Below are 20,643 nucleotides of genomic sequence, written 5' to 3' on the forward strand. Positions count from 1 at the left end.
TATTTTGAGTCTTTTTGTTAAAGCGAAGCATCATTGATTTTAATCCACACTTGGAGTCCAGCGGTTGGGGCCTCATTTATCACTGTGGGTGAAATACGCCCGAGGGAATATTCAGACGCTCAGGACAGCCAGGCCGACTGGTGTTATTGAATAACCGGTTAAGAGCGTGGCAGAGTTATTGAACTTTATAAATTGCCAGTTTACATTAATCAGCACATCGGCGCTCATACAGGTAGGACTGCACCACCAGGGAAACTGCCTTCGTCTGCTGTCTCCGCTCTCTGGAAGCGGGCCAGTCACAGCCCTGACTCGGGTTATCAAGTGCGGATTGATACACAACCTCAATACGGCTTCTCACAGAGATGAAACATGATATGAATAAAAGCACTGGTTAATAACCGTTAATTACCTGCTTTATCTTTGTTAGAGATGTTTCTGACATGACTGTAAAACGTGACACGACCGCTGCAGAACCAGAGCGGCTGAGTGTGACGGGAAAAATAGTTACAACCGTTAATTGCGTATATGCTTGTTTTGTAATTAAATATGCATACGCCAGGATCTCAAGTACTCTTGACCGACCCGGCGCCTGGAGAGCCACGGCCCTGCAGGGTGCGTCTGCGATGTCCAGGGCATCAGATGCTCGGTATCTGGGACAGATGGTCGTGTTTGCATTGATTCATGAATGACTTGGATAAAACCGCGGCCACGTGGCTGGCCTTCACAGAGGAGGAGATCAGCTCAGAGAGAGAGAGGGTCAGCGTCTTGATGGAAACAACAGTTGGTTTATTGATTACTAAGTTATTTCCTAGTTTTTTTTATTACTGCTTAAAGTGTATACAAGATGTATTGCAGTTAAATGTTAAAATCAGACCAGGGAAAGACTCTCTTGTCTTTTTGTCGTGGGGAGAAATTGAGCTGTAGTTGGTGTTTGGTTGGATTACATGGCGCTGCCGGTTCTTGCTGCTGTTGGTCTTGGTGGCGATACATAACCGAATAAGGCTTCGATGAGACATAAAGAAGGAAAGGAAATGATGGGATGACATGCACTTTAAACATAAAAGTAATGAATCGCCCAAGATGGCTGGTAAACACCGCACTCTGCCACTCTCTGCCACAGGTACCCCTGCCAGCGCTGGCAAACACCATTCACCTCTGGCTGTGGCGCCTTCATTTTCTTAATCTCTCCTTCTCTCCACTCTCCCTGATATGAGCTACTTCAGGGGGAAGTGTGCTCATCGAGTCAGAAAATCACATTTAAATCCACCGCGAGGAGACGGACCCACCGGGCACTGCCTCGTCCTCCGGTGGCGGCAGCTGCGGGGCCCCGACACACTGACTTTTCTGTTTCTGCCGGGAAGTAAATCTCTGCCAGGCCTTCATCTGCGCAGTCATTGATGTGCTTGTTTATTTATTTTCGTTTTCTCAATTCCAGCTTTTAATTGCCCCCCTTCCCCCCCTGCTTCTGGTACCAGGGACAAGATGAGTAACTTGAATGACAAAACAAAACCACAGCCTTCTAGTGTACAGAATGGTTTTGGTTGTGGGGTTTGCCGCTCATCAAAAGAGCAATTACTGCATCCTTGTGTTCTCCGCGAGCCACAACAACGCTGACAAACGACACGGGAGAACGGGAGGATATTTTCAGCTGTCAGGTGGCTGTCGAGTTGATGGATCTCAGTGTATGACCGTAACAGACTGATCGTCTCCACCGCTCCGCCAGACGCGGCAGTTTCGTATTTTAACGGTGGAATCTGGGTATTCGTGTCTGTCTTGTTCCCAGATCCTGCCGATCCCTCTTATCGTGTCTCCTGTGCGCCGGTATCGCAGCCCGTCGGCGTCTCTGCCGTGCAGCGATAACGATAAGGGCCCGTCTGGCACGGAGGCGAAGCCCACAGGAGAGGGATCGAGCGCAGCGCCAGAGATACATTCATTACAGATTCAAGCGGGCTAATTCGCCCGGCACCCACAGGTATTAAGACCCCGCGCTTTCACATTATCAGCTCTTTAACGGCCTGCATGTTTGACGTGGTAATTAGATAGCCGAGTTAAAAACCCAATTTGCGCTGACCTGCCTGTTTAATCACAAGAATAATAGTGATGATCATCATCAAAACAAACACTAATGTGGTGATTGATCCTGGAGTTTGTAATCTGGGGAAATGTACGTGGGGACAAAAAACGTATCGCACAAAACACATTCATTTCAGTCGGCCAGGGGCTGTCAAGATCCTGGTGCCCGACATGCAGTAACACTATTACAGCACGGCTTCTGAAACTAAGGGCGAAGAGCATTTCACACACAACCACCGATAACAACAATATCAGAAAACCAGAAGCTTATTCTATATTAAAGACCTCTTCATAAGCATCTTTATATTCAGTTGCTTTGCTGTTACATACGTTGTTAAAGCACTCCACACTTGTCACAGTTCCTTCATCAGGCTTTGTAATCATGCAAAGAAAAGCATTGGGGCATAATAAATAATTAGTATCATAGATTAATCACATAAGGCTCCAGGTGACTGACGCCCATCTAACGCCGCCCGACAGACGCCCGTTACGGAGCGGTTCGGCACGCGGCGGCCTGCAGGCGGGTCGTACATCTCCGCTGTCATCGTTTCTCCACACGGCCTCGCCACTCCGGGGTTATATAAGCTTTGCATTTCACACCGACTCAATCACGCGCCGTCTCTGTGAGGGCAGCGCACCGCCGCGGCAGCGCTGTGATTGATGTGCAGTGCGGCGGGTGTGTGGAGAGACAGGGGACTGAGAGGGGCTTCACTGCCGGACCCCGTGTCACCCACAGCTTCTCTTGAGCTTGGTGCCACGTGAAAGGCCTGCCATTTGAGGGGGGGATTGGGTCCCATCAAGGGGCAAAGGGGTCCCTTCGTCGTTCTTACCCTTCCTGACCAATTCATCTCATCCTTCACAGCCTGCCGCACTCCCCACCCCGACAGCCACCTCAGTGGACGGGTATCTTTCCTGACTGGAGGTCTGTCCCCTCCCTGGCTCACACGTTGGCTCCCGGGCGGCTCCGCCTGTCCCATGTGGCCGATTCCCACACCGAGGAGGTTCTGTGCGGCACAGTAACTGCCCCGGCTCCTCCGCTCCCTGTCGCTGGTGATGTATCGGAGTGCGGAGGCTCTTCTGGCGTTCATTAAGCTCCTAATATCTAGATAATAAGAATGGGCCGGGTGGCGTTCCTCCCATTCGTCACTTTCCTGACGCACTCATATTATTCTCGTCCGATAGTGGTGTGAGAGACGACAGACTTATATAAGACTACAGTCACTAATCCAGTCCATTGAACTGCTTTCAAAAGCAATAAAAGCATGTGGTCTTTTATTCTTTTCTTTTTTTCCTCCTAAGCGCATTAAGCTGAGCTCCAGTCTCGTCTTTATGGACACGATGTGCGAGGTACCATAAGTACTATACATATTTGCCAAATTAAACGTGATTCTCTCCATTCTGCGGACGTAGTTAAAACGTTATCCCCCGAGTACAGAGAGCGCAGATGAATCCTAAGACATTGTGGTAAATACACACAGGGTTCCTAGTATAATTAGCGACACAAAATAAAGAGAATCGATAAATACAAATTAAAACCATCACAAGGAAAAACGCAACGGCTCGGATTTCCAAATATGGAAAAAAAATGCATAGATACAACAGACAAATATCGAATTCATCCATTCTTGTGTTTAGCAGCTCTTCACGTTGTCGCTGTCTTATATAATCTGAAGCGAACACTACATCCGTTGTTTTGTAAATGTGTTGACAGATCTGTGAAAATGACCCCCTGCGTCCCTCTCCCAGCCTCTGCTCTCGTGAAAACAAAACACCCATGATCCTTTGAGAACTGTCTGTTGCTTTATTCCCGCCGTCGACTCACTCAGCTGTCACAGAAATTACAGGTAAGTTGTCTGGACCGACTCGCTTTCCCTGCCTGCCTGACATAGATTCTCCTTAACCCAAATTGGCCAATTATCCGCATTGCGCTGACGGATGATTGAAGAGCGAGTGCGGCTGTCCGTGGCTGATGATGAAGATTAGACGCTCGCTTTCTCTGCTGTGTATTTAACCTCTGTAATCTCGGGGGCGGGGGGGCGCGCCAGCGGCCAACAACAACACCGCCACGCCCGTCCCCCGATGTCTCCGCGGTGCCAGCCCGGCTCAGAGCGTGTGTGCTTCACGCCTGATGTCCATCATTCACATCGATTGAATATGAAATAAAGCAAGCAGTCTGTGCATTGGAGATCCAGTCATGCTTTTTGTTGTTGTTGTCGGTCAGTTGTTTGGGCTGCCTGTTGCACAGTCAGGTTTAAAGCTCGTTTGAAGTTCCACTAGTGGAGATGACTTAGTCTGAAGTGCATCGCAAGTCTTGTTTTATGGGCACAGAGAAGGTCTGCGAGTTCATGAAGAGGAGAGGTTGATAGCGTAGCTGATCCACAGGGCTGATTACAATCCAGACTGCAGCTCTGAACCGGGTCAGCAGACGCTAGAGCATTGTGGGTCTGGTTCAGGGACTGGGTTTGTTCTTGTCCAGGTGACTGTGAGAGAAGAGAAGTGATTCGTCATAAAGTGTCAGTAGGTGTCCATCTTCTCTTTGGCCCAGAAACTCCCAGCCGGGACTCCAGACTGGTGACACTGGGCTGTTACAGGTGCCAATTTGGGATCCTTCTTAAGACTCTTCACTTCTTAGAACAGGCAGCTGCACAAATCCCTTGCTCTTCCCCATCAGAAGAGCAGCCTCAGACCCCAGTGGTCACCAAGGCACGCCAGCACCGTCTCACAACCTCGGCACGGTCGCAGGGATGGAAGCCCTTGGGAGGCTGTGCTCTGATTGAATGAAACCACAAACGGTCAGTTGTCAGATGAAGTAATTGAGTAATCCAGGAAATCAATTGGATTAAAAAAGTTAATTCAGACCAGTGGAACAAAGACAACAAGGAGGATGACGGCGTCTTCATTCGTTGGGTTGAATTCCTCTGTTGTATTGAGATCTCTAAGGTGTTTAATAAGCCAACGCAACAAACCCGAAGTGTGTGCGTTGGTCTGTAGACCAACCTGTACATGCCGCAGATTAACACCTGGCTCACCGGTTAATCAAACCCATTACCGGTTGCCTTCCACGGCGTGCAACCCTCTGAAAAGTCATGAGATGGAGTGTGTCTGTGTCTGTGTCTGTGTGTGCGTGTGTGTCTGCGTGTCTGTGTTAGTGTTTGTTGTGCTTGGTATTAATGATGGACTGCTGAACTCCCTGCCACAATCATGACAAGGTGGCCGATCAGAGGATCTGTGACCGACAGAAGGGATTGGGTAGAGAACTGTCCCTCATCTCCCATCAGCTAGAGGCTCTTATTATCTCCCCCCTTCCCTCTTTTTAATCTGTAATGTGTGTTTTAAATCTCTAACCTGTATAGCTTTGGAAATGTGAGGTTATGGATGAGGATAATCCGGTGGACTAGAGAACCCAAGTAATATTCAGTTGTGGGCCGACACCTGGCAGATGAAATTCAATGTGGACAAGTGCAAGGTAATACATGCAGGTAACAGAAATGTCCACTATAATTACACTATGGGAGGAACAGAACTAGATGAAGTAACGCATGAGAAAGACCTAGGAGTCTATGTGGACTCCTCACTTTCTCCATCCAAACAATGTGGGGAAGCAATAAAAAAGGCAAACAGAGTGTGAGGGTATATTGTCAAAAGTGTAGAATTGAGAACAAGGGCAGTGATGTTCAGACTGTACAATGCACTAGTTAGAGCTCATCTGGATACTGTGGACAGTTCTGGGCTCCACACTTCAAGAAAGATATCGCTGCTCTAGAGGCAGTTCAGAGGAGAGCAACCAGATTTTCAAAAACATTCAAAAACAGACTGGATAGGATCCTTGATCACTCAGTAATCAATGGACACCAAACGAGCACGATGGGGCGAATGGGCTCCTCTCGATTGGACACTCTTATGTTCTTATGATGTGATCCAGCCCAGCAGCAGCAGAAGACCCTGAACGTCTTTTCTGTCAACTATTGAAGCTCGTTCTGCGAGTTCGTCTTTCCCCCGAGCGTGGCGGTACAGAGGTGCGATCATGACCTCTGTGGAGAGCGCAGTCTTCAATCACGCAGCAAGCCGTCGCGGTGTCGTGTCGAAGCCCGGGTCGAAGCCACGCTCACTCTCGACAGTGTCCTCTCCCGCTCCCTTTCTCCAATATCCCCTAAACCGCGGTGCTGCAGATTCCCTCTTAATTAATTCCGAAGAATAAATGGAAGCTGTGAAAATCTGCGTCAGCTTGAAATATTCCTCCTGTCGCCCAGGATGAGCTTTTCCATTAAGCTGATGCAGTCGGCAAAATGGGAGAGTTCTGTAACTTCAGTCCTTAAAAAGTTTATGTATGTATTTTAAAATGTTTTAATATTCTTCAACCAGCAGTGCTTTGATTGCTCTCCTTCTAAATCCTGTAATTAAAGTAACAGCCTGTGTACGTTTTTAACACTCTGTTACAGGAGCACCGGTGTCTTGTTCTCAGAGGAGTGTGTGAGAGAGAGAGAGAGAGAGATGATGATGTTAGTCCTGATGTTAGTGTTCAGTATTCAGCCCAGAAATAGGGATGGACGTGGAGGTGTCTGTGTTTGTTACAGCCCATTGTTTCAGTTCTGCTGTTTCATCAGCGTATCCGTCTCAGTCTGTCACTAGACTGCTTCCCTTCGGAGAGAAAAAAGGCCCAAATTGCTGCCTCCTTTCATCTGGGAGGCAGGCCCACTCATCTCCTTCTCTATCACTTGGCCATTTGCATAATTTGACCTTTCTCTCCCATTGTGAAATATACATGTTGTCTGCATCAGTCCATGCAATCTGGCGCTGCCTGGCTGTGATTGGAGTCCTGGGAGATGTAGCTGTTATTTACTCTGTTGCTGTGACCCTGAATGTGGGACACACAAGACTATAGTCCTCTCTGTCTCAGGACAAGCCCAGTTGGCCTGTCCAAGAAGACCACCTCTGTGAGGAGGGTGGGGTTGTGCGTCCGTGTTCGTTTCTCGGTGTGAGACGGGCTTGCAGATGAAAAGGCGAGGCTCTGATTCCGCGCAGTAAATCAATACTCGTTTTACACGCCGAGCTCGATAAGTGACAGCTCTGGAGGTGCTCTGGTGAATCTACACACTGCCTTGCTCGCTGCCAGACGTGTGATTGATGGCCTCGGAGATCGGGGAGCCATCTCCGCTTGACTCGAGCACATCTCTGCGAGCCACCCCCATCCCTTCCCAGCATCCCTTTAGAAGGCAGGCCTTTCGGGATCAGGTCATAGGCAGCTGCCGTGGCTAATGACTCACACCCCCCATGTCTGGGTATCGACCGTCCGGCAAGCCACCTGTGAACTGAACTCCACACCTGTGTCCAGAGGAGCTGGTGGAGGAGTAATACTGGCTAGAGTTTGGGATGGGATTCTGTTTTTACAGAGGGAGGCACAGATTGAAATTCCTTTTTGAGAGAGAGAAAGAGAGAGATTGACTCAGATTGAAGATGAAGGATAAGCATCTCTGAGCCCGTCCATCCCATCGATCTGCAGGCCCTTGTGTTGAGCCGTCTCTCCTCTCTGTAGGCCATTGATCTTCTCTGTCCCCCTGTCAGCGCCCCGGCGGAGCCCTCTGTCACACTTACACAGTCCGAGTCTTTAGATCCTGCCGCCCAGTGTATTGACCGGTGTGTTTGGAGCGGATCTGTCAATACTACTTGATCAAGTATCCTGCAGGCCGGTGGAAATTAGTCGGTTTCAACTTGATCCAGTGCTAGTTGGCGGTTGTGGCTTGAGTCGGCTCTTTGCTACACTGAAGAGGTCAAAGGGCAGAGCTTGACCAACTGCAGCTGCTTGGCGATCTGTGGGCCTCACAGGGCTCTGTGTACAGACTGGAGTGTTCTAGGGCTTTGATTGCAGCGATGATGACTCCTGATTACTCCCAAAAAAATCCCTTTTGCCTGCGGTGGTGGCAATTCATCATGTGCTCGGTGGTAAGTGGAGTTGGCCGTCTGATGTATTTCTGGGGGTTTTGAATTAGTGTTGCATGCCTTCCTCTCGTCTGCTGAGATCCTGATAAGCGCAGGGTTTCATTGCCGTCTGATCGGCGCGGCCCACAGGGATTTTCCACAAACACCGCCAGTGATGCAGGCCTGTGCTGTTTCAATCGCCGTCGTACCTGCGTCTCCACTCATCCTTCACGGAGACTGATGTGTTGATAGAGCTGTCAGTCGGCTCCCAGAGTGGCTGATAAACTCTGGATCTGCCCGTGATCTTGTTTGATGTCATTTAGATGTTTTGCATGCGTCTAAGGGGTCTTTCCGTTTAGATCTGTCATGTTCCATACGAGAGAAATAGCTTGTGAATAGACGTCCCGAAGCAGAGACGGTGAGACGTGGACACCAGTCTGCCTACTGGTGGGGCTGTGTGGTGCCACTTTAACCCGTTTAGCTATGAGAGAGTGTCTTCCAGCTCGGATAACGAGCAGACACGAATATCGTATTCTCCACACACAGCATTTAGCGAGAGAGAACAACAGTGCAATCAGTGTAAGCCTGTGCTCTGACCAGCCACGATGTGCCCGAGTGAGTCTTCCGCTGATGATTTATGAGGAAACGGAGAGATACTGATTGCGCTGGGCTTGTGAAGCTGCGTGACCATCAGGCCAACGCAAACTGGGAAACCCGGCCAGTTGGCAGGGATGTACAGGAGAACAAATACTGAGCACAGGGTCTCTGTGTTTCGTGGGCAGGTGAAAAGAAACCTAGGAAACTCATTATTTTCTCTTGGATCTGGAACGCAGAGACATAAATTCTGTTTTCACTGTTCGCAGAGTTGGTTAGTCTTCATCCATTACATAGAGCCCCTCGATCAGCTGTCCTATTGATCCGCCTCGGGTTCCTGCGCTCGGTGGGGCTGCTGGGTCTCTGCGGACGGTTTCCAGGCCCCGAAGCACAGAGAGGATCACTACTTTCTCATCTTCATGGACCACGAGACAGTGAACGTCTTCCCTCACCATTAGACGTCCTTTTCTCTGAGCCCTCAGAGACGGTATGACACCACCAAAGTGAGGAGTCATTAGCCCCAATTTTATTCACTTTCTGATTAGTGTCTCAGTCGACCATGTTTGTCTTTCCCCCGTAGCGAGACAGCGAGATGGAGAGACAGTTCTGTTCTGTTGAAGGATTAACACAATTTAATGACCTTTCTGCAGCTACTAAACTAAAGGAAATCAGTTTCAAATGTAATACCTAGCACAGAAAATCAAGAGTTTGTGGAACCAGTATTGACTTGACAATGGCCATCTTTATATGACTGAGAACCAGTAATTAATTAGGATTGTTCTACCGCAATTATCTGGATGTATGAGAAAATCTAACAAGAAGAGGAATCGGCATAACTATTGGCAGACGTACACCTCAAGTATACGCTCCTCACCAAAGTGGTTTCTGGCTTCTGATTTTTGGTGATACTGTTCAAATAAACTCACCTTGGATAGATCAGGTCGAGAATAAGAAAATCATTTGTTTTCTCCTTTAAAATCCTGCTGGACACGTCCTGATTAAAATCGCCGCATTCATTGCTATGAACCCTCTCCCTGTTTGGTTTATTTTGCCCTAGTGTTGTGATCAGGGTTTGCTTTATTGGCAGAAACCACAGCAGTATGACCGTAGATACACAAAATCAGACCTGGATAAAAAGTGGAGCCGTTTGGAGTATTGATCCTTTAGGTTGAGATGCCAGCACCTTAGAAGAGCACAGTAACCAATATTGCTTTTATGAATCTGTTCTTTTTGGCAGGAACTTAGAAGAGCACAGTAACCAATATTGCTTTTATGAATCTGTTCTTTTTGGCAGGAAACAAACCTACAAAAATAATTGGTTGAATGTCCTGTTATTTAAACGCAGCCCACGCTTCGGCTGGAGGCTTGCTACGAAATTGAGCTGGATTTACGGTAATTGGAGAATATGAATTGGCCTGGCAGTGGCCATGGCACGGCGGTGTCTCGGACTGCGGCTCTGGACCCAGCCGGCCCGGCACTAAAGTGACAGTGAAGGATGCTGACCTCTCGGTGCCTGTGTATTGGGTGGTCTTTGCTTTGTGAAGCAGTGTCGGGCGGGGGGGGCGGTTGCCAGTTGTCTCCGATGCCAATGGGATGCCCGGAGATTCAGCCTGTTGGCTGGGCTTCCTCGTGCCGCTGCTGAACGCGGGCAGGTGATCGAGACTCCCATTCGCTCACTGTCACTGCGCAGCGCCGCCGCTGGGGACGGATATTTCTCCTGCTGCTGCTATCCACTCGACTGCTTCTGTTCAGGGGCGAAACTCTATCCAAACTCGGCCTCAGCACGTCGGCTACATACTCTTAAAAACAAAAACAATGAAAGCCTAATTTAGTCGTCCTTGTTGTAAGTGTATCTTTAAAGAAAACTAATCATGTTCGTAAAAATCCGGGGGATAAATATCTGTTTGTCACAGACAAGTCCTTCTCCTGCTGTCCTTGGCTTTCATTTACTCTCGTGTTTGATTGACTTTACTCCGCCAAAGACGGTTCCTCTGTTTGGAGGCAGGGTGTCCTTCCTGTTCTGGGCCTTTAAGAGCGTCTCTGTTAATCCGGCGCATCTTTACACCAAAGCGCCCCGGATCAGTGGTGAGAACATTGCTATCGACTGCTTCTGCTTCTACTGAGACAAAGAGTAAGCACGTATTGATTTCCCGGCTGTCATTTTAGGTTTTAACCTTTATTGTATGTTGGTGTGTTACTTTTACACTTCCATTTCTTGGCCGCAGTAACTGCTAGAAGTTACACACACACACAGTGCTGCTGTAATCTGCGCTGGGTTTTATTTTCTGTCCCCCAACTTGCTCGGTTGAACTGGCGGAGGCCGAGTCTCACTCTCGCTGCCCCGCTTCTGGTGCCATCAGCAGAATGACCCAGCTGCTGGCCGGGGAGGGGTTCGTACGGGGAGTTGATATCGCTGGTGTGACACAGTTCGAAAACTGCCGGCCTCCACCGCTGGTACAGAGGGCGAACTCCATTGGATAAAAGTTGAAATGCTCTCCGGCTTACTCAGAGAAGCGGTGGGGCGGCAGTGTCCTCATAGTGTCTGTCCTTCAGACGCCATTTCAACTTTAAAGTCGTGGCTTTCCTGGAGATTCACGTAGGATTGTTTCCTCCGAACGTAACCATGTGAGAGATGGACTGACAGGGACGTTCAGGAGTCCAAGGACAAGCTCATGGGGATGATGTCGGTGCTTTGTGTGGCAGGCTCTCGTCTGCACTGTTTGATCAACACACAGGATCTGAACACACATTCACAGCACTGATTTGTGGTTCTCTTTAAAGTATGGTATCCCTGATCATATATAACAATATAAACGCCGTGTCAGAGCTGATTTGGTGTGGAAGCAGATCTGATTTGAACAAGTGCCTTCAGCAACATCTCCCAGGGCCGTTGTCTTCTCAGTATTCTTGATTCAGAGCCTGTCTTCTCTTTATTTAATCTTTCCGAACCACCGGTGCGTTATAAATAACGATAGCATTAATTCAATATGCCGTAACAGACGTGGCATTTAAGAAGAGCGCTGCTTTCCCCCAGAACAGTTGGTTATTTTTGCACTTAATTACAAAACCCGGTTTACCACCTAAGCTCCCAGAACAGCTCTGCCATAAAAAATAAAAAAAAACTTAATGTGCAGTAAAAATGTCAGCCAAGTAATTGAAATACTTCGCAAGGTTGAATTCCACTTGTCCGCACCCTCTGGTAATGAATAACAAAACAAAGCAAACAGATAAATCACTTCTTCTATTGAACCAGGTAGGAAATCTCTGAACGAGTGTGTGTCTGCGGTGGTGACCTGCCATGTAGAGATCTGAGGAATCAATGCGCTATCGTTTGCTCTGATATAGTGCGCTTTTTATACACAAACACGCTGAGCTGCATTACAGTTTTGTGCGCTTGTTTTTAACCATATTGCAGCTGAGCAACGTGTCCCTTATTTAATGGGCATTGAGCGCCGCGGAAGCCGGGCGCTTCAAAAGCCTCGTCGACCCTGAGATCATTAAATCTCAACTCTTGACGCAAAAGCATCCTTCACGATGTCTCCGAGTGTGCGGGGAAATGGGCAGGAAATTAGCGGAAGGGGGCAATAATGGCGTTTTGAAGATACAAGTGGCACATTCAGTGGCAAGAAAGGACTCGAATAACTTCACCTAACGAGGGTTCAGCACTTGAAGAGATCGTTAACTGTGAAATTAAGGGAGCTGTAACAGTTCCGTCCATTTCCTGTAGGCATTTATCCATATTATACTAATTAGTCATTTCACAAATGAATGACTGACATGAACTTTATCACATAAAGGCCAGGACACGAAGAGTAATTGGACAGAGGAGGAACATTTACGGTACATTCCTGGGGGAGGAAAAAAGTGATCATTTATTAGATCGTTCATTTTAAACAGTCGATGAATATGCAGGGAATTAATCACACAACGAAATTCCTGTTGAATATTTCAAGCAGACATTCGTTCTGATACAGTTGAACTTAAATTGATTTGAAAGCGCCTTTAAATAGAATCCGTCTCCGTGCTGCGGCAATGGCAGGCTGCTGGAAATTAATTCATTAACTTTGACTTATTGCAGTTGCGAAGAATTTACATTTCACAATCCCACGCACTTCGTTAAGGAGAGTAAACACTCGAAAGCCCACGGTGTTTGAGTTTGAAAGGGTCTTGGTTGGAAAGTTCTGGGTCCCTGTGAGTTGGAGACGGGCCTTGGATTTAATCAGGCGGAGAGGTTTTTGTCTCCAGAAGAGAGAGATGCAGTTCAGGGACAACAGAGGCTGTGATTGGTTGTGCCACCTGACCCCTTTGGGTGAAGAAAATCACAAAGAAGTGCCAAGAACCACAATGAAGGGACTTTGAAGTGAATTTACACACAGGACGAATGACAAATTAAAAGTAAATATACAGTCTGCTCTTGCCTGTGTTTTGCTAATTGTCAATATTTACCGCCTTCCTTTGTGTCTCTCCCGCTCTTAAACGAAGAAAGGACTCGTTATGTTACAGTAACCTGTGAATTTCACTAGCTGTGTGTGTGTGTGGGAATATGTGAATATTTCACAATTGTGCCTTATTTGTATATAACATCACTGAGACACACTGCCAGTTTTCCCCTTTAAAAGTTTCACGCCAGCCACATTATAGCACCAATCCTGTTTGCTGCCAATATCCGCGCCTGTCACAGGCAGCAGTATAATGAGGGAGGCCTGTGTGAGTGTGTATTCCATTACACTGTTCCCTGAACTCGAGCCTCCGTGAGCAGCTGAATTAAATCACGGCAGAGCGGTGCGTCGCCATCACATATCGCCCATTAAACAGCGCCGCCGGCCTGCGTTTCCCTTCCCTCAGTGCTGAGACCCAGGGACTCTCCAGACCCGGCGCTCACTGCCAGAGCAATTAAATCACACGCGCGGCAGACGGGCAGCTATACAACTATATGTGTGTGTCTGTTCAGTGTTTGCAGTTTTGGTCCCTAGTAAAAAGAAACTGGTTTGACAATAGTTTTAATTGGCACACACAAACTTATGCATACACTGGCATTCACACACACACTAACACCGACACGCTCACACTTCACACAGACGCACGCACACACAATGACATGCACACTCACACTGACACACTCACTAGCTGAGCCGCTGTGTTTCAGATCTAACCCTGTCTGCAAGTGTCTGACGCCGAGAGAGAAATGACCCGATCTGAGCGCCGAGCTGATTAATCTCCGGTGCCACTCGTCTTGAGTACTTAATAAACTAATTGCCTCGGTGCAAAATTACAGCTGCTCCCCACTTCACTCCTCAAAAATCAACGCCCTTATTCAAACAGACCGATCGAGACCAGATCTTGGGGAATACCGATGGAGTCGCCGTGTTTCCCGTCAGCCCAGAACCGAGACGCTTCCAGGAGGATCGGTCCCCCGCCGGCGGCTGGGAGATGACTGAAAATAAAGTTTAAAGGCGTCTCTCTCTCCCTGATCTGCGGGAGAGAGACGTGACTTCCCCGTCTAACGCGGGAGTTCGGGCCGCCCTGACAAACTACTCTCTACCTCTCGAGCGAGACGAGTTTGATGTCAATATTAATAGCATTAGTGCCGGGGTGCTGTCAGCGCAGGAGTCTGTCTGTGGAGCAACTGGTGAGATAAAGAGAGAAGGAGAAACAGAGAAGAGTGGGGGTGGATACCTTTCAGAGTTACTGGGAAATACAATATATATTTATTTTCATTTATTTTATGTGTTTTTGCACTTTTCATCTCCAGACAGTGCAGCTCTGAGTGTGTTATAGCGTCACACGGCACAGGAGATGAAGGGAAGTGAGGGATTATTCGTCCAATGAAACTACAGGGGGTCACAGTGACGGTCTGAATTGGGCCGTAACTCGTTGCTTTCTTCATTTACTTATCTAAATCTCTCGTTATGTTTGTCGCATTATGGGGCCAGGGCTCTGTTTGGGGGTTTCGGGGTTTGACGCCGCCATTTTGATCGAACATTTAAATCAAACGCTGCTCCGACAACCAGCGAAATCGTCAAATCGCCGTCTTTTGGGCCTTGAAGTGGAGGTGAACCGCGGTGAACCGCATGCTATGCAATAACAACCGGCACAGCTACGGCGCTCTAAATGGTGCCGGGTATTCGTGTGCAGGAGACTGTTGTAACCTCGTCTGTCTGAGGCCGCCCCCGAGTGACCTGGGCCGCCGCGCTTCCCCGTCGGCATGACAGGTTTAACCGAACGGATCGTTACGCCTGCGAATACGGACTGAAACTCGCACAGCAGAAGAGGGACGATCAATAACTCATAACAGTGTCCTAATATTAATGAAACCCACTCGCGATGACACTGCGGTTTTGTAAAGTGTGATTTGCGGCCTTTGTGTCGTCTTCGATGCTCCGGGTTGTGGTGAAAGGGATTGTGGGTAGAACGGGGCCGCTTCCAGGATTGTGTGATTTACAGCCCCCATTGTGCGTCTCTCACTGTGTTGGTGACCCTGTACCGCGGTCTCACACATCGATCGCGAGGAGCCAAGGTTGAGTGTGAGAGGAACCTGCCCCCCTGCGTCCGCGCGGGTCAGACATCCATCTCTCCCGGGCTGTGCCTAATGGGCCCGAGCGTAATTACAGTGCCGGGGCCCGGACCCTCCAGGGCCACATGAATACATCACTGAAATGGAATACTTTCTCCTTTTTAAAGGCATATTAATCATTCTTGTTTATTAGGCTTGTACACGTCCGGGGGCATAATTTGTCAGATGTGTGCCGGTCGCTGCGCTTTATGTTTTTGTATTTACATTTTTTAATTTTTGTAACCAGTAGACTACTCGTATTTTAGAAGATGTACAGATATCCGTAGTGTTGTAAATAAAATATAACGTGAATCAGTCATATACGTTCACCCAGCTTTGGCACATCTGTGATTGAAACACGTTTGATATACACGGATTTTATGGCATGTTCGGTCGTTGTCAGCAGTGAGTTTTATGCCTCTCTTTGTTCTCCGTGTGATTTAGGGGCCGTGTCCCCTCAGGCTGTCGCTCGGGTCCCGGAGCTCCTCCCACACGGAGAGTCAGCCACGTGAGGGTTAAATAAATTCGCTCCCCGAGCCGCGTCTGGTTTCACTCTTCTGCTGAGTGCATCCGAAGGATGGCCAGAGCCACGTCCGGCTCGGGTTGCCCTTGACGGGCAACACAAGTGTTTCCGCCGCCAGCTCACTTACTATTAACAGATTGCCACCTCGGAGGCAGCGGGGGGATCCTGCTTGTGTGTGTGTGAGAGAGTGTGTGTCTCTGTGTGTGTGTGTGTGTGTGAGAGAGTGTGTGTCTCTGTGTGTGTGTGTGTGTGTGAGAGAGTGTGTGTCTCTGTGTGTGTGTGTGTGTGTGTGTGAGTGTGTGTGAGAGAGTGTGTGTGTCTCTGTGTGTGTGTGTGTGAGAGTGTGTGTGTGTGAGAGAGTGTGTGTGTCTCTGTGTGTGTGTGTGTGTGTGTGAGAGAGTGTGTGTGTGTGAGAGAGTGTGTGTGTCTCTGTGTGTGTCTCTGTGTGTGTGAGAGAGTGTGTGTGTCTCTGTGTGTGTGTGTATGAGAGAGTGTGTCTCTGTGTGTGTGTGTGTGTGTGTGTGTGAGAGTGTGTGTGTCTCTGTGTGTGTGTGTGATAGTGTGTGTGTGAGAGAGTGTGTGTCTCTCTGTCTCTATGTGTGTGTCTTTCTCTGTGTCTCTCTCTCTGTGTGTGCGTGCATTGGTCTCTCTGTGTGTGTCTGTGTGTGTGTGAGAGAGAGTGTGTCTCTGTGTGTGTGTGTGTGAGAGAGTGTGTGAGAGAGTGTGTGTGTCTCTGTGTGTGTGTGTATGAGAGAGTGTGTGTCTCTGTGTGTGTGTGTGTGTGTGTGTGTGTGAGAGAGTGTGTGTGTCTCTGTGTGTGTGTGTGATAGTGTGTGTGTGAGAGTGTGTGTCTCTCTGTCTCTATGTGTGTGTCTTTCTCTGTGTGTCTCTCTCTCTGTGTGTGCGTGCATGTGTCTCTCTGTGTGTGTCTGTGTGTGAGAGAGAGAGTGTGTCTCTGTGTGTGTGTGTGTGAGAGAGTGTGTGTCTCTGTGTGTGTGTGAGAGAGTGTGTGTGTGTGGGAGAGTGTGTGTCTCTGTGTGTGTGTGTGTGTGAGAGAGTGTGTGTGTGTGAGAGAGTGTGTGTCTCTGTGTGTGTGTGTGTGAGAGAGTGTGTGTCTCTGTGTGTGTGTGTGTGAGAGAGTGTGTGTCTCTGTGTGTGTGTGTGAGAGAGTGTGTGTCTCTGTGTGTGTGTGTGTGTGAGAGAGTGTGTGTGTGTGAGAGTGTGTGTGTCTCTGTGTGTGTCTGTGTGTGTGTGTGTGAGAGAGTGTGTGTGTGAGAGAGTGTGTGTCTCTGTGTGTGTCTGTGTGTGTGTGTGTGAGAGAGTGTATCTCTGTGTGTGTGTGTGTATGAGAGTGTGTGTCTCTGTGTGTGTGTGTGTGTGTGAGAGAGTGTGTGTGTCTCTGTGTGTGTGTGTGAGAGAGTGTGTGTGTCTGTGTGTGTGTGTGAGAGAGAGTGTGTCTCTGTGTGTGTGTGTGTGTGTGAGTGTGTGTGTGTGAGAGAGTGTGTGTCTGTGTGTGTGTGTGTGAGAGAGTGTGTGTGTGTGAGAGAGAGTGTGTCTCTGTGTGTGTGTGTGTGAGAGAGTGTGTGTCTCTGTGTGTGTGTGTGTGTGTGAGAGAGTGTGTGTCTCTGTGTGTGTCTGTGTGTGTGTGTGTGAGAGAGTGTGTCTCTGTGTGTGTGTGTGTATGAGAGAGTGTGTGTCTCTGTGTGTGTGTGTGTGTGTGAGAGAGTGTGTGTCTCTGTGTGTGTGTGTGTGTGAGAGAGTGTGTGTCTCTGTGTGTGTGTGTGAGAGAGTGTGTGTGTGTGAGAGTGTGTGTGTCTCTGTGTGTGTCTGTGTGTGTGTGTGTGTGAGAGAGTGTGTCTCTGTGTGTGTGTGTGTATGAGAGTGTGTGTCTCTGTGTGTGTGTGTGAGAGAGTGTGTGTGTCTGTGTGTGTGTGTGAGAGAGAGTGTGTCTCTGTGTGTGTGTGTGTGTGTGTGTGAGTGTGTGTGTGTGAGAGAGTGTGTGTCTGTGTGTGTGTGTGTGAGAGAGTGTGTGTGTGTGAGAGAGAGTGTGTCTCTGTGTGTGTGTGTGTGAGAGAGTGTGTGTCTCTGTGTGTGTGTGTGTGTGTGTGAGAGAGTGTGTGTCTCTGTGTGTCTCTGTGTGTGTGTGTGTATGAGAGAGTGTGTGTCTCTGTGTGTGTGTGTGTGTGTGAGAGAGTGTGTGTGTGTGTGTGTGTGTGTGAGAGAGAGTGTGTCTCTGTGTGTGTGTGTGTGTGTGTGAGAGAGAGTGTGTGTGTGAGAGTGTGTCTCTGTGTGTGTCTGTGTGTGTGTGTGTGAGAGTGTGTCTCTGTGTGTGTGTGTATGAGAGAGTGTGTGTCTCTGTGTGTGTGTGTGTGAGAGAGTGTGTCTCTGTGTGTGTGTGTGTGTGTGTGAGAGAGAGTGTGTGTCTCTGTGTGTGAGTGTGTGTGTGAGAGAGTGTGTGTCTCTGTGTGTGAGTGTGTGTGTGAGAGAGTGTGTGTGTGTCTGTGTGTGTGTCTCTGTGTGTGTGTGTGTGTGTGTGTGTGTGTGAGAGAGTGTGTCTCTGTGTGTGTGTGTGTGTGTGAGAGAGTGTGTCTCTGTGTGTGTGTGTGTGTGTGTGTGAGAGAGAGTGTGTCTCTGTGTGTGTGTGTGTGAGAGAGTGTGTGTCTCTGTGTGTGAGTGTGTGTGTGAGAGAGTGTGTGTCTCTGTGTGTGAGTGTGTGTGTGAGAGAGTGTGTGTGTGTCTGTGTGTGTGTCTCTGTGTGTGTGTGTGTGTGTGTGTGTGTGTGTGTGTGTGTGTGAGAGAGTGTGTCTCTGTGTGTGTGTGTGTGTGTGAGAGAGTGTGTGTCTCTGTGTGTGAGTGTGTGTGTGTCTGTGTGTGTGTGAGAGAGTGTGTGTCTCTCTGTCTCTGTGTGTGTGTCTTTCTCTGTGTGTGTGTGTCTCTCTCTCTCTGTGTGCATGTGCATATGTGTCTCTGTGTGTGTGTGTGTGTGTGTGTGTGTGTGTGTGTACAAACCCTGTCGTGGCTCACAGTCCTGTGCCCGAGTGCAGCTCCTCTGACGGACTGGATCTCTGTGTTCCCTTCGTCAGATTGATTTCTCAGGGGCAGGTCAGGCTCTTCTCTTCCAATGTTCACGACTGCACAGCAGGCTCCTTCACCAAAGACTCCCCACCCCCCAATCACCGATAAAAATCGGCACAGAGGAGCCGCACCGATCTGCCTTCCGCCTCGCGTGTTCATGCTGGGGGATGTAGGTGGCGGCAGAATTTAGCATTCGACTCCAAACCAGTCAGATAATCACATTTCAAGCCTAGCTGACAGCTCCGCCTGCAATGTGATTTGACATAAGTATAAACATGTATATACCGATGATAATAGAAACGTATCTGACAAACGATGGTTTCTGTGGTGCCGGTGTGGAGTGTAGACACACACACACACGTGGGACGCATCGGTCTTAAACTTGACGGAGGATTGAGGAGTCCTGTCCGAGGGGGTTGAATGGAGCGAGGCGCGTCGTGTCGTGACGAGGACACGGGGGCGCCGGGGTCTGTCATGTTACTGACTGTGAACCCGGCCTCCGTTCTCAGGGTCGGTTGGCCACGTCTGTGACTCGAGGACACGGGGGGGGGGGGGCGGGACGCTGCGCGGGAGCTGCAATGTGGAAGTGTGTGAAGCTCAGTCGATAGCTGATGACCTTCAGGAAGAGAAAAGGGAGAGAGAGGGGCAGAAATCAGGTGTCTGGCAGAAGTTTTTCTCCTTATAAGTCATTTTGTGGCACTGGCTCTTAGCAAGACTGTCACTGCGCGATTTCCTTTCTCAACGTGGAGCAGTTCAGTCACTTTTAAGGGACGTCTCAACAAGCACATTGTCTTTTTTAAAACTCCTTTAACAGTATAATTGAGATCACCGTTTCCACCGATCGCTGGGCCGTGCGTAAACTGTAATTTAAACACTGCCTTTTACTTATGAAACCCAACACTTTCTTATTTCGGTGCTCTTTAGTCCACCATTTTTAAGGGTAGTTTGTGTGTTAAGTGTAAAGTCAGGGTCCACGTGGGACTGAAGCGCAGACGAGTGAGGCAGATTATTCCTCTGTAATGACCGGTACGGTGGCAGGAGATGAATGCTGGCCATGGCAGGCGGTTCACTCCCTGTAAAGCAGGGCCCCGGACTGGCAGCAGCAGCACCATGTGACACATCGTCCCGTAGCGGAGAGAGCCGTCCGCCACCGTGCCCGAAAGTCCCGTTCACTGTCTGCTGCCGATTCCCACATAAATACTGCTGCTGCACTGACTCCCAGTGGGGGAGATCTGTGACCTTACTGAGTGTCTCTCCTCTCTCTCTCTCTCCCTCTCCCTCTCCTCTCTACCCTCTCTCTCCTCTGCTGGGGGGCGGTGGCAGAAGGCACGTCCCTCTCCTCACCGCCAGGGCCGCAATGCAAACTTTCTCCTTTCTCCTCTTCGGCTGAAAGTTTTGTAATCCTCTTTAAATGTTTTCCCTCCCTGCCGGTTTTCAGACAGCCCCCTGCCCTCCCCTCCCACGTGGGGGAGTGCTGTCGGGGACAAAGCACTGAATAAGTAATGGTGAGGGAGGGAGGGAGGGAGAGAGAGAGAGAGAGAGGGGGGGCCGGGAACAGTGGACAATAGTTTGTCACAGGGAGTTTCGTTCGAGCCGAGCATTGACAGACAAACGAGGGGGAGTTTTAGGGAGTAGACGTCTGTTTTTCTTCAATAAAAAAAGAAATATATTTATATATCCTTGAGAGACATAAGACTCCAGCAGCGACTTGGAGAAGTCAGCGGTGAATTTTCCACACATACACACACACACACAGAGCGCTGAGAGTAATGCATCCCGCTCTCTCTCTCTTGTGTGCTCTCGCTCTCTCTCTCTCTCTCGCTCCCCTCCCCCCCCTCTTTCTCCAGCAGATGGTAGGATCCATTTAAAAGGGTGCTTGTCATCTCTCAATGCACTGTGTCCTTTAGTG

At 49.0% G+C, this 20,643-nt stretch overlaps 1 protein-coding gene across 2 annotated transcripts in view; it reads left to right on the forward strand.

The window, feature by feature from the left end:
* The window catches only part of LOC136714065 (kazrin), a 302,349-nt gene that overhangs the window by 101,995 nt on the left and 179,711 nt on the right, over window positions 1-20,643 (forward strand). The window lies entirely within an intron of this gene.

Source organism: Amia ocellicauda, chromosome 18 (assembly GCF_036373705.1).
Source record: "Amia ocellicauda isolate fAmiCal2 chromosome 18, fAmiCal2.hap1, whole genome shotgun sequence".
Lineage (NCBI taxonomy): Eukaryota > Metazoa > Chordata > Actinopteri > Amiiformes > Amiidae > Amia > Amia ocellicauda.